This window comes from Trachypithecus francoisi, unplaced genomic scaffold (assembly GCF_009764315.1).
Source record: "Trachypithecus francoisi isolate TF-2019V2 unplaced genomic scaffold, Tfra_2.0 Lachesis_group16, whole genome shotgun sequence".
Classification (NCBI taxonomy): Eukaryota; Metazoa; Chordata; class Mammalia; order Primates; family Cercopithecidae; genus Trachypithecus; species Trachypithecus francoisi.
This window is the reverse complement of record NW_022681461.1, coordinates 42,071,907-42,083,945: the sequence shown is the minus strand read 5'-3', so window position 1 is coordinate 42,083,945 and position 12,039 is coordinate 42,071,907. Positions and strand designations below refer to the sequence as shown.

The 12,039-nt window shown below is 34.7% G+C and overlaps 1 long non-coding RNA gene across 2 annotated transcripts in view; it reads left to right on the top strand.

Annotated features, from left to right (window-relative positions):
* LOC117098578 overlaps positions 1 to 12,039 on the top strand; it is a 65,408-nt gene that overhangs the window by 32,794 nt on the left and 20,575 nt on the right. For both annotated transcript variants that reach the window (XR_004443476.1, XR_004443475.1), the window contains exons 3-4: positions 137 to 233; positions 8,233 to 8,292. This is a non-coding gene — a long non-coding RNA (uncharacterized LOC117098578). The remainder of the gene's footprint in view (positions 1 to 136; positions 234 to 8,232; positions 8,293 to 12,039) is intronic.

Here is a 12,039-nt window from a genome sequence, read left to right as displayed (position 1 = left end):
TTTTAAGAGAGAGCGTCCCAAGAATAAACTTTAAAATTGAGCATCCCAAGAAGTAAGAAGGGGAAGTTGTCAATTTAGTTAAGGCTGTGTCTAAAACTGACATAGCAACATTTCTGCCATATTCTATTTCTCAAAGCGTCACAAAGCCCCTCAGAAGCAAAGGAATGTAGAGATAAACTCAATCTCTTAATGGAGAAGAGGCAAGATCATATTACTGAAGAGCATGTGAAATGGTAAGTGTTGTTGCAGACACATTTTGGAAATGTAAGTTGCCACAGTACGAATATTGGATTCCATTAGGAATATATTATAAAGGTACTAGAGGGTTTTGAGAAGAGAAAATATATCATATTGTATGACTTAGAGTCTTTTTGTTGAGAAAGAATTTAGTGGTGCAAATGAAAAAAAATGAGATTACTTAAGAAGCTATCGGCCAGGCGCAGTGGCTCATGCCTGTAATCTCAGCACTTCGGGAGGCCGAGGCGGGCAGATCATGAGGTCAAGCGATTGAGATCATACTGGCCAACATGGTGAAACCCCGCCTCTACTAAAAATACAAAAATTAGGTGGGTGTGGTGGCACGCACCTATAATCCCAGCTACTCAGGAGGCTGAGTCAGGAGAATCACTTGAACCCAGGAGACAGAAGTTGCGGTGAGCCGAGATCTGCCACTGTACTCCACCCTGGCGACAGAGTGAAACTCCATCTCAAAAAAAAAAAGATATCAAAATAATCAAAGTGTAAGAAATTAATTTAATGGCTTTGGCTAGGGTATTGGAAGTGAAGATGGCAAAATTAGATTGGATTGTGCATTTACTAACAATGAGATTTGCTGATGAATTCGATGCAGGTTGTGAGAAAAAGAGATTAGTCTACTAACAACATTGGCTTAGCAACTTGGAAAATAAAGCTCCCAGTTACTCAGGTGGAAAAAGTGTAGGAAGACCAAATGTAGAGGTTTCCAAATCAAGAATTGAATTGGACATGTTAAATTGTAAATGCATATTGGAAGTTAAAATGGAGCTAATTTCAGGAGTTCAAGTGTTAGGTTCAAGACAGAAACATATGAATTTGGAAAAATCGGGATCTAGATGATTTTTAAACCATGATAGTTGAGGAGTGCTCATATAGTAAGCACACAAAAAGAAGAAAAGAGGGCACTGGATGCATGTCTGGGTTACTCAACGTTCGAAGCTTGGGGAAATGAAGAAAAGGATGTGCATAGCCATGAGTGTCACTCTAGTGTAACAACCTCCTAAGCACTCTTACTGACAATATTACTGATGACCCCACTGCAACCTCAAGCTTTCTTTATCCACTTGCCTGTCAAGCCAGAATTATCTTCATCAAGTGCAGCTATAGTCCAGTCATGTTACCTTTCTTCTTAAAACCATTTGTCAGTTATTTAGCTAATGCTCAAAGACCTTACTTAGACCTCATGACCTGTAAGCCCCTGAAGGAGGGCTCATCTGCAAATGTTCTTCTTGTTACTACCTGTACTATCTGCATTGTGTTCTACCCGGAATGTTTTCCCCAATCTCAGGGTATTAGGCCTGCCCATCCTCCTGTCTAGAATTCCATTCCACTTCATATCTTCACCAGTTTAATTCCTCATCATACATCTCTTCCCCATTTACATGCCATATGCCCTGATACTTCATCAGATTCCTTTGCTTTCGCCCTTGTATCTTCCTATCTGTTACTTCAAATAAACTGAAATTTCAAATTACTTTATTCTGTATTTATTGGACAAATATCTGTCATGATCATTAAACTTCAATAAAAAAGGCTTCCTGTTTCTTTAAGTGACTACTCATTGTCTGAGGTGCTGATAACATCTCTGGCACAGAGAAATCACTAGTTGTTACATAAATAAATTAATTAACTTTTGTGTAAAATTACTTAATGTCTAAAATGGGTGCTGGGAGATAACAACTTACATGGGAATTTGAATATAGATTTAAGAGAAAGATAAATATATATGAGACAATGTAATTCAGTTAATTACCCTTAAGTTGTGATGCTACCCCCATCTGTGGAGCTTTCTAATATATTAGCATGACATTAGAAGGAATAAAAGAAATCTCAGACAAATTCTCCTTCATGTTCCTCTTCATTGGCTACTAGTTAATCCACTTACTCATAAAACTGTGTTTGGTGGACAACAGTGTTAGCAAGTTAGGGTTTCCAGGCACTAGGGTCCCTGGGTCCATTTTGAAGGGCCCATAAGCCTTTTTTAAAATTTGTGTAGAGTTCATGTTTTTCATCAAAAGACAAACCCTCTTGGTTTTCCAATGCATTATCCTGAATTCTTTTCATCTTGCTACAGTTTCCATTTTTAAGACTTCCCTACCTTCCTCTTGTTCCTCATCTGCATGAGTTGCAAGCATTTTGCCAATGCCTCCGGCAAGTGGAGTCTTTTTCCTAAACCATTTCCGCATGTGGCAATATCTTTTCCTAGGGCTGTTAAGCTTTTTTATTCTTGCAGTTTGAGACAGAGGTAACTTACAGCATAGGGTCTCTGGGTATTGAAAACATGATGGATGTCGTTTGTCTTGATTGTACCTTGCCTCTATTTCAGACATGCACCAAATAGTCTGCCTTATTGATGACTGTGACTCAAGTCACTAACACTCAGTAGTGACAGCTCAGCTGCAAACTGATCGCCAGCCTTCCCTTTTGCGCCATTCTTCCCTCACTTAATTCCTAAATAGCTATTTCTCATATGTTATTGAATTTGTTTTTGTTCAGTCCTTAAATATTTTCTAAAGACCCTTCAATCAATTTAAATCACAATGTTCTTTACCTTATAGTGTTGGTTTTTTGTCCTTGTGATTTATTAAGACACTTACTGAATCATAATTATTTACTTCATAAATATTATTTGTATTTTTCCAATTGCTTATATGTGAGATAAGAATTAATATCTTCATTTCAGCTTTCAACAAACTGTACTTTCAAGCAAAATTCATATTCACTTTTACAATGCCCAAAAGATTCTCAAGAACATTACAATCTAGAAATAAAAAAGTATAAGATGATACATCTAATTTGCAAAAATATATATAGTGATTTTCAGCATTAGTTTTATAAATATAAATAAGAATAGAAATTGTAGAAACCTCTTTTGGTGTTTAAAATCCATAGCAAAGATAGAGATACATAAATGGGGTATTTAACTCGAGTGTAGAGTTCTCTATCTCTAACATATTTGAAGACTCAGGTCTGTGAAATATTATTTGTGATATCACATTTTCTCACAAGTAAATATCATTATAAATTTTAGGAATAACTTGTGAGTTGAAACTAAGTCTTTTAATTTAACACTATTACAGTAAGTTAAGGGGTTGGGAGGGAATATTTCTAAAGAAATAATTTGCAGTGATGTGTAATCTATAAAACAGGAATTCTGAATTGCACATTAAATGATATCAGAACATTATTTTGGAAAGTTACTCTAAAATGACAAGAATTGAGTTCTGTTATGATTTTTCTAGAGAGTTTCTGTGTAGATATCTTTAAGCAGTATTTGCATAATGGTGAGTGCTGATGGTAGAGTAACAAGATATTTTATTTACTTATAGTAGAAAGCAGTATCTTGCAAAAGAAAATAGTTCTGTCATAATAACTTGTGACTCTGGGATTATGACCAGGACAAGGCTGGTTTTGTGATAGCAAATGCTGTATTTCTCTGTGGGCAGAATAGGTTTACATGCAAAGAAGTACTGATATAGAATATTTTATTTCTTTCAATTGAATTTTTTTATTTTTATATACAATATAATTAACAAGTGAGAATCTGCCCACATTACACCAGCAGAAGAACAGAATAATAGGATTTAAAAGTATTTCAACACCTGACTTTTCAGTTAATAGAGACATCCAAATGGTAAAATTCTGTTTCAGCCAATTAATTTGCATAAGTTAAATTAACAGATCTTAAAAAAGGCATCTCTACTTCCAACACACACCATGCTGGTGGGTGTCAATTGCACAGCTGAGAAGAGCAACAGTTTTGGGTCACGAATTTTAAATGTGATAATTCAGTTCAAGAAACCATGTCCCTAATAACCAGCTCTCAGTAATTTTAAAAATAGTTGTTTTGTTTGTTCAAGTTTTTATTTGAACCACTGATTTCCCTCTCCCTTTCTCCATCCCTAGCCAGTCATTTTTGAGAATTATGGGTATTAGTACATTGTCTAGAATGTACCAGTAAAATATAGCATTGGTACACTAATGTGTTTATTTTTGTTATACAAGATTTAAAGATGCTTTTTTAGAACTCTGAAGCATAAGCCAATGACATAATTAAATGGAAAACATGTGTTATTTCTTCTGTTTTTATTAGCTAGCTGTATAGGCAATTGATTTCCAAGTGATTGGTTATTTTTCACCATAGTCAATTTTTACTTGTGATATATTCTGGCAATAGAATTTTTTCTACTGCTGTGGAGAAATTTTGTATCTTCAAATGCATAGAAGAGTCACCTTTAGCATCTTTGTGACTGGAAGTTACTATTAGTTGTTAATCTTTTTGTTGAGCAAAGCTCCTTTTTGTTCCCATTGGCTTGCTCAGAGTCATACTGGTTAAGGCCTTGCATCCAAATAAAGTTCTTTGCATGATGAATAATCATCCCAGAAGTTTTAAAGTTGTTCAAATTTTAACTATAGAGACCACTCAGATTTTTTTTTTTTTCTAATTCATTAAAGGTAGGCAGTAACATGAATCTAAAGTTTAGTGTATTTATGAGGTTCATAATTTCCATGCTTGGAAGCATGGGAAATCTCAAAACCAGAAGAAATTAACATCGATTGTTGCCCCTTGATTGCCATTTGATTTGGTTCATTTTCTTTGCCTTTGCCTTTTTCCATAAACTAAGGGAATAGCAAGGCTACTGTTGTGATTAGGATAAACATCAACCCCCTACTTAGAACCCCATTAGTCAGTGTACTCAAGGGAAAGTTATAATTTGTTAGCAACACTTTCAAGGCCATGATTTCCTTTTAATCCTTACCTCTCATCACTTTCCTGATTTCTCACTAACTCCCTCACAATATTTTCCTTTCCAGGATCCTGATGTGGGCCATATTCCAGCTACTTGATATTCTTTCTCTCTTACCTGAGCTATCTGTCTTCCCCAGTTCTTCTTCTTTTCTTATATCTGCCTCCATTTCTCAACAGTAACTACCTCTGAGAAGCCTACCCTGACCTTCAGATACTAGGCTGGATCTCCTTACACGGACTCTCACCACATTTGTTACTCTGATTCTCTCTCCTCAACCCTACTCCAGCAGCCAGAGCATAACTCTGTTATGGTTAGCTGTATGTAATCCAGGTTTCAGTGACATTTCCAATTTCTGGTTAAATATAAGTGATTTAATAAGTTTCTGATTAATTAAAAGGTTGATTTGCAAACATTCTAGAAAGCATAATGCATTATTTTCTTCCTCCATTTGATTATCAGTTACCAATTCCTTAACACCTTATAATCTGGTTTTCTTCTGGTTTTTTCTGGATGTCGTCTTTGGACATAACTATTAACAGAGTCATTCTGATTGTCAATCCAGTGTTCTCTTCTTTGTCCCACCCTCTTTTACCCCTTGTAATGTATAGCACAACTGGTCATTTCATTCTTTTTAAAAATATTGCTTCCCCTCAATTTATAATAAATATTTAACTCTACTTGATTTCTCTCCAAATTTCCATAGACAATGATTAGATGTTCTCCAAGTTTTCACTGGGTGAGATTTTCTTTGTTGGCCTTCCTTTAGACATCAGTCAGGTTCACAGCCTCAACTCTCACTTCTGTGCCCAGGATGCTTAAATTATTCTTTTTAGTCTAGCTTCTTTCTGGGGGATTTAGTCTGTATTTTCTGTATTTGTAATGACTCTCTGAATATTTCCACTTAAATGTTCTGCTACTTTAAACCCAACAAATTGTAAAACACTCTCCTAGACCCCATTACATACTCAAAGTCTATATTCTTTGATAACTCTCAAAACTGCCTGAAGTTGAAAGCTTTCATTCATCAATGGTGAATTCTGTCTTCCCTCTTAATGTCTATGCTCCTAAATCCTAATGAGTCCATTTCCTCAGGATTTCTTACGCGCATATTTTCTTTTCTTCCTGCTAATACCACTATAGTTATGACATAGGTTGGGTATATCTTGTTCACATTCTTAAAAAAGAAAAAAAAATCATTTAAGTGACATTTCTGTCTCAATTTTTTCACCATTACTGTAATAAAATTTTAACCTCAGAATGTTTAAGTGACTTTCCATTTTGACAACAGCATAAAGTTAAAACATCTAAACCTTATACTCCAAATTCTAAACAATGTTGTCCCAAGCAACCTGCTGTGATTCACCTCTCATCACTGCCTTTCTCAAAGTCACTAAGCTAGCCTAATTCATTTATTCAACTCCCGTCTCAGTATCTTTATCCTTTGAGATAAAGGCAGAAAAGTTTATACCATTCACTGAAGCTGATAATGTGTTCACTGTACTCTTGGCCTATCTATTTCTATTGACTAAGTTTAGCAACCTTCTTTTATGCAACTTTCTGAGCTTATTTTCATATTAAGCCCACTCATATATTATGATTTGAGGCAATAATTTATTATTTTTCCTTTTGTTTTATCCTCTGGAAACCTAGTTCACCATATATATGAATGCTTCATAATTACTAGTTGATTGCATTTTGCATTTAATTTGATTAACATTTTTAACTGGAAAATTATGTTTGGTTGGAAATTTGGAATCTTTACTTAGTAAATGAAGACAAGAAACTACATCATAATCATTACTGCATAGGATTTAAGAGAAAAAATACATATTAAATGCTTTTGTGAATAATAATATCAGAAGATGTGTTAAATTAGCTCTAAAATATTTTTACTTTGTTTATTTGCCATTTAATAAAATACTCAGAGAAATATCACAATTTTCTTGAATACCTTCTTTCTATCCTAGTTGTTTAGGTCAGTTTTTGAAAGGCAAGTTGCTTTATCATTTTATCTTTGAGATGATCTTGTTAGCTGGAAATCCTTGAAGATTTGAGTGAAAAATCTATTATGTTAATTAATTTTATCTAAGGCACCTCCTAATTACAACATTTTGCTTAATATAGATACCTGCATTTATATATAAACAATGCAAGTTTATTATCCATTATTATATCTTTTTGTATGTTCTTGATTATTGTATTATAATCAGAATTGCTGTTGATTGTATACACTGTTCATATCTCTTTAAACAGTAAGGTTTCCTTTAAAAAAGGAAAAGTAAAACATATATTTTATTTATAATTGCCAAGGCTTTCCTGTTAATTATCTCTGATTTTCTTAACAACATTGTGAGATAAGAAGTACTATTATTACCCCTATATTAAGGAAAGAAATGTCATTTAGGGAGATCCTGTGATTTGCCTAAGATGAGAAAGTCATTAAATAGCAGACATATTAGTACATAAATATCCATGAATCACTCATCAAACTCTCCTTGCCTCTGTAACTTGGCTCACTTTAGAATTTAGAGACAAATTACAAAATGTTGCACATTTTTGTGTGTGTGTGTGTAAATTATATACTCCTTTTCCTATACTAATTTTGGGTTAGAAATTTCTTATGTAATATTTTACTCTTTCTTGACATTGTCAGCCTCTAGAGCTGAGAACTCTAGAGCCCTATTCTTACCACATACTATACTGAAACCAACTGACATAATGTACCAGGCAGAATTTGCTTGAATAAGTAAGGTATTCATCATTGGAAAGATTTTAAAGGCAAATTATAGAATGTTGAACATTTTTGTTATGTAAATAATATGCGCATTTTCCTTATAAGAATTTGGGGTAAGGAATTTCTTATATAATTAAAAAGTCTATAATTTGACAAGTTGCTTTTTGAGACACACATATATAATTTATATACATCATTCCTTGGTATTCATAGTTGCTATACAGTATTGTTTAGGAAATAAAGAGAAAAAAGTCTATACTGGTTCAGTACTGGCTTTGTTGTTTTTTTTCCCTGTATTTTCTATCCATGGTTAGTTGAATCCAGAGATAGAGAAACCACAGATACAGAGGGCCTAGAATATACAAAATCTACTCAAAACGAATCTAGGTTGACAATGTTTGTGCAAGATATTTGACTTTTACACAAAGTGATCTGAGAAATCATGTGAGGATTTGGAACAGGGGAGTGACAAAATCTGATGTCTTTTAACAGGATCATTTTGGCTGTTATGTTTAGAATAAACCCAATGGGGCAAGGACACGGAGACTCCAGGTAAGAAATGGTTTTAGTTTGGACAAGGATGACAGCAGTAATAGAGGTGAGAAACGGTGAGATTCTAGATGTTTGGAAGGAAGAGCCAACAGGGTGTTCTGATAAACATGGTAAGTGTTGTGGGAGAGTGGCGGAGGCCAGAACCTAATTCCTACCTCACCAGAATACCGTGAAAATGCTTAACAGGCAGCCAGCACACAGTAAGTTCTGAAATGGTATTTGACAATGTATGTCCTCTGGTAGAGATAAGCAAACTGAGATGCAAAGCTGTTAAATCACTCACCTAACATGACCTTGATAGGTAGTTAATGTTACTGCTCGAATGCAAATCCAACTGTAGATAAACTGTGCTAAAGGTCAAAGGCTGGGTCTACATCCTTGTCATTTTTTTCTCATTCTACAATGTCCTTCTGATTTGAATAAATATAAAATGCAGTGGAAATGTCAGTAGAATCAGAAATATGTGTTTTCCTAAACATTTAATTCACTTGTAACAGCCAGGTATAATTTTGTATTAACTGCAGGAAGTCTAATAATCAGGTTTCTTAAACAAGCATTTTTATACAATTGCCTCTCTTGAATAGATATTTTCCAATTAATGTTGCACATAGGTGAAATTCTGAGCCACACTTAAAGTCACATTAATAGAGAACAAAATAACATAGCCTTGGGAAATTTATTTCATGGCCTTTAGACTGCTTCTTTCAAAATCATTGTACTTTATAAATGGTTGGAGAGTTCTTCAGGAACCATGTGATTACTGAGAATACTTATGGGGGCTAGGAGATAGTGAAGGAAAAAACAAAAAAACAGCAACACCAAAATAGCTCTATAACATACACCTTAATAATTAATTTTAACTATACTTTTCTCTGACCCCTTCTACCTTCTTTGATCACTGTACTATGAGTTGGTTTTTGCTTAGATAAAACAATGTTCTGATTCATATGATTTTTATGGTAATGCCTGAGATATTTCACTTCCTGTCCATCTTGTTTAGCTTCTGTAGAGAAAGAAGCCAATGGAAAAATGAAGAATGCCTTATGGTCGGGCGTGGTGGCTCATGTCTGTAATCCCAGCACTTTGGGAGGCGAACGAGGGCAGATCATGAGGTCAGGAGTTCAAGACCAGCCCTGCCAATATGGTGAAACCCCGTCTCTACTAAAAAATAAAAAATACAACAATTAGCTGGACATGGTGGTACGCACCTGTAATCCAAGCTATTCAGGAAGCTGAGGCAGAAGAGTTGCTTGAACCCAAGAGGCGGAGGCTACAGTGAACTGAGATCATGCCACTGCAGTCTGGCCTGGGCAACAAAGTGAGACTCTGTCCCCCCCCCCCAAAAAAAGAAAAAAAAAAGCTTTATTTATTGCCTCAATGTTTCATTATATTTTCTATTTTCTTTTATGTGATTATTTTTGTTTTTCCATAAGTTATTTGGGTACAGGTGGTATTCGGTTACATGAGTAAGTCCTTTAGTGGTGATGTGTGAGATTTTGGTGTACCCATCACTTGATCAGTATACGCTGCACCACATTTGTATTCTTTTATCCCTCACCCCCTTCCCACTCTTTCCCCCAAGTCCCCAAAGTCTATTCTATCATTTTTATGCCTTTTCATCCTCATAGCTTAGCTCTCATGTATCAGCGAGAACATACGATGTTTGGTTTTGCATTCTTGAGTTATCACAGTTTCTTTATCCTCTCGTTGATTGATGGGCATTTGGGTTGATTCCATGATTTCTCAATTGTGAATTGTACTCCTATAAATATGTGTATGCAAGTGTCTTTCTCGAATAATGACTTCTTTTCCTCTGGATAGATACTCAGTAGTGGGATTGCTGGATCAAATAGTAGTTCTACTTTTAGTTCTTTAAGGAATCTTCACATTGTTTTCCATAGCAGCTGGAATAGTTTACATTCCCACCAGCAGTGTAGAAGTATTCATTATTCATCACATTCACGCGAACATCTACTGTTTTATGATATTTTTGTTATGGCCATTCTTGCAGGAGTGAGGTGGCATCCCATTGTGGTTTTGATTTGCATTTCCCTGATCGTTAGTGATGTTGAGCATTTATTCATCTACCTGTTGGTCATTTGTATATATTCTTTTTAGAATTGTCTATTCACATCCTTAGCTCACTTTTTGATGGGATTGTTGTTCTCTTACTGATTTGAGTTCATTGTAGATTCTGGATATTAATCCTTTGTTAGAGGGATAGATTGTGAAGATTTTCTCCCACCCTTTGGGTTGTCTGTTTACTTTGCTGACTGTTCCTTTTGCTGTGCAAAAGCTCTTTAGTTTAACTGAGTTCCAGCTATTTATCTTTGTTTCTATTGCATTTCCTTTTGTGCTCTTGGTCATGAAATCCTTGCCTAAGCCAATGTCTGGAAGGATTTTTCCAATGTTATCCTCTAGAATGTTTAAGTTTCAGGTCTTAGGTTTAAGTTTTTAATCCATCTTGTGTTGACTTTTTTATAAGTTGAAAGATGAGGATAAAGTTTCATTCTCCTACATGTGGATAACCAATTATCTCTGCACCATTTGTTGAAAAGGGTGTCCTTTCCCCACTTTATGCTTCTGTTTGCTTTGTTGAAGATCAGTTGGCTGTAAGTATTTGGGTTTATTTCTGGGTTCTGTATTCTGTTCCATTGGTCTATATGAAAATGACCACACTGCCAAAAGCAATCTACAAATTCAACGTGATCCCCATCAAAATACCACCATCATTCTTCACAGAATTAGAAAAAACAATTCTAAAATTCATATGGAATCATAAAAAAGAGCCCTCATAGCCAAAACAAGAGTAAGCAAAAAGAACAAATCTGGAGGCATCACACTACCTGATTTTAAACTATACTGTAATGCCATAGTCACCAAAATAGCATGTTATTGGTACAAAAAATAGGTACATAGGTCAATATTTCATTATATTTTCTTACTTGCATGTTTCTATCAGATTTTCCCTTTTGGCTTACTGACAAAATTAATATCCCTATGTACTAAGCCAATATATTGCATAACCCTTGGCATACTTTTCTTCTCTTTACAGGTTCATCAAATATACAGTCCACATTACATACCGGTAGAATTTGTTCAAAAATAATTTCTGACATGAAAGTTGGGCTTTAGAGGTTGATTAAATGAGGATAGATCATCAAAAAATCAAATACAATTACATATATTTGTATGTATATGTGTATATATGTGCATGTTTTATATCATTGCATAGTAATTTGATCTTTTTCTTAGTGTATACAGTTCTATATGTTTTAACACACATCTAAATTTGGGTAGCCACCATCATATACAGGGCAGTTGCATCACTCCAAACATTCCCTCCTACTATCTGATATAGTCACACCATTCCTCAATACCTAACCTCTGGTTGTCACTATCCTTCATCACTACAGTTTGTTGCTTAGTGAATGCTATATAACTGAACTCATAAAGAGGTAATTCTTTAAAACTGGCTTCTTTCATTCATCATAACACCTTGAGATTCATTCAAATTGTGTTTATTTGTGTTCAAGTTGTGTTGTCAAGTTGTACTCATTTAAGTTGGTTCATTCTTTTTTATTGCTGAATAGTATTCCATTGTATGAATAAACCACAATTTGGTTTAAGGACACTTGGGTCAAGAATATCTGGATTATTTCCAATTTGGAGAAACAGTGAGTAAAGATGCTATGAACAGAAGTGACATCAGCAAAATAGTTGACTGGAAGCCTTTAGTGCTTCTCC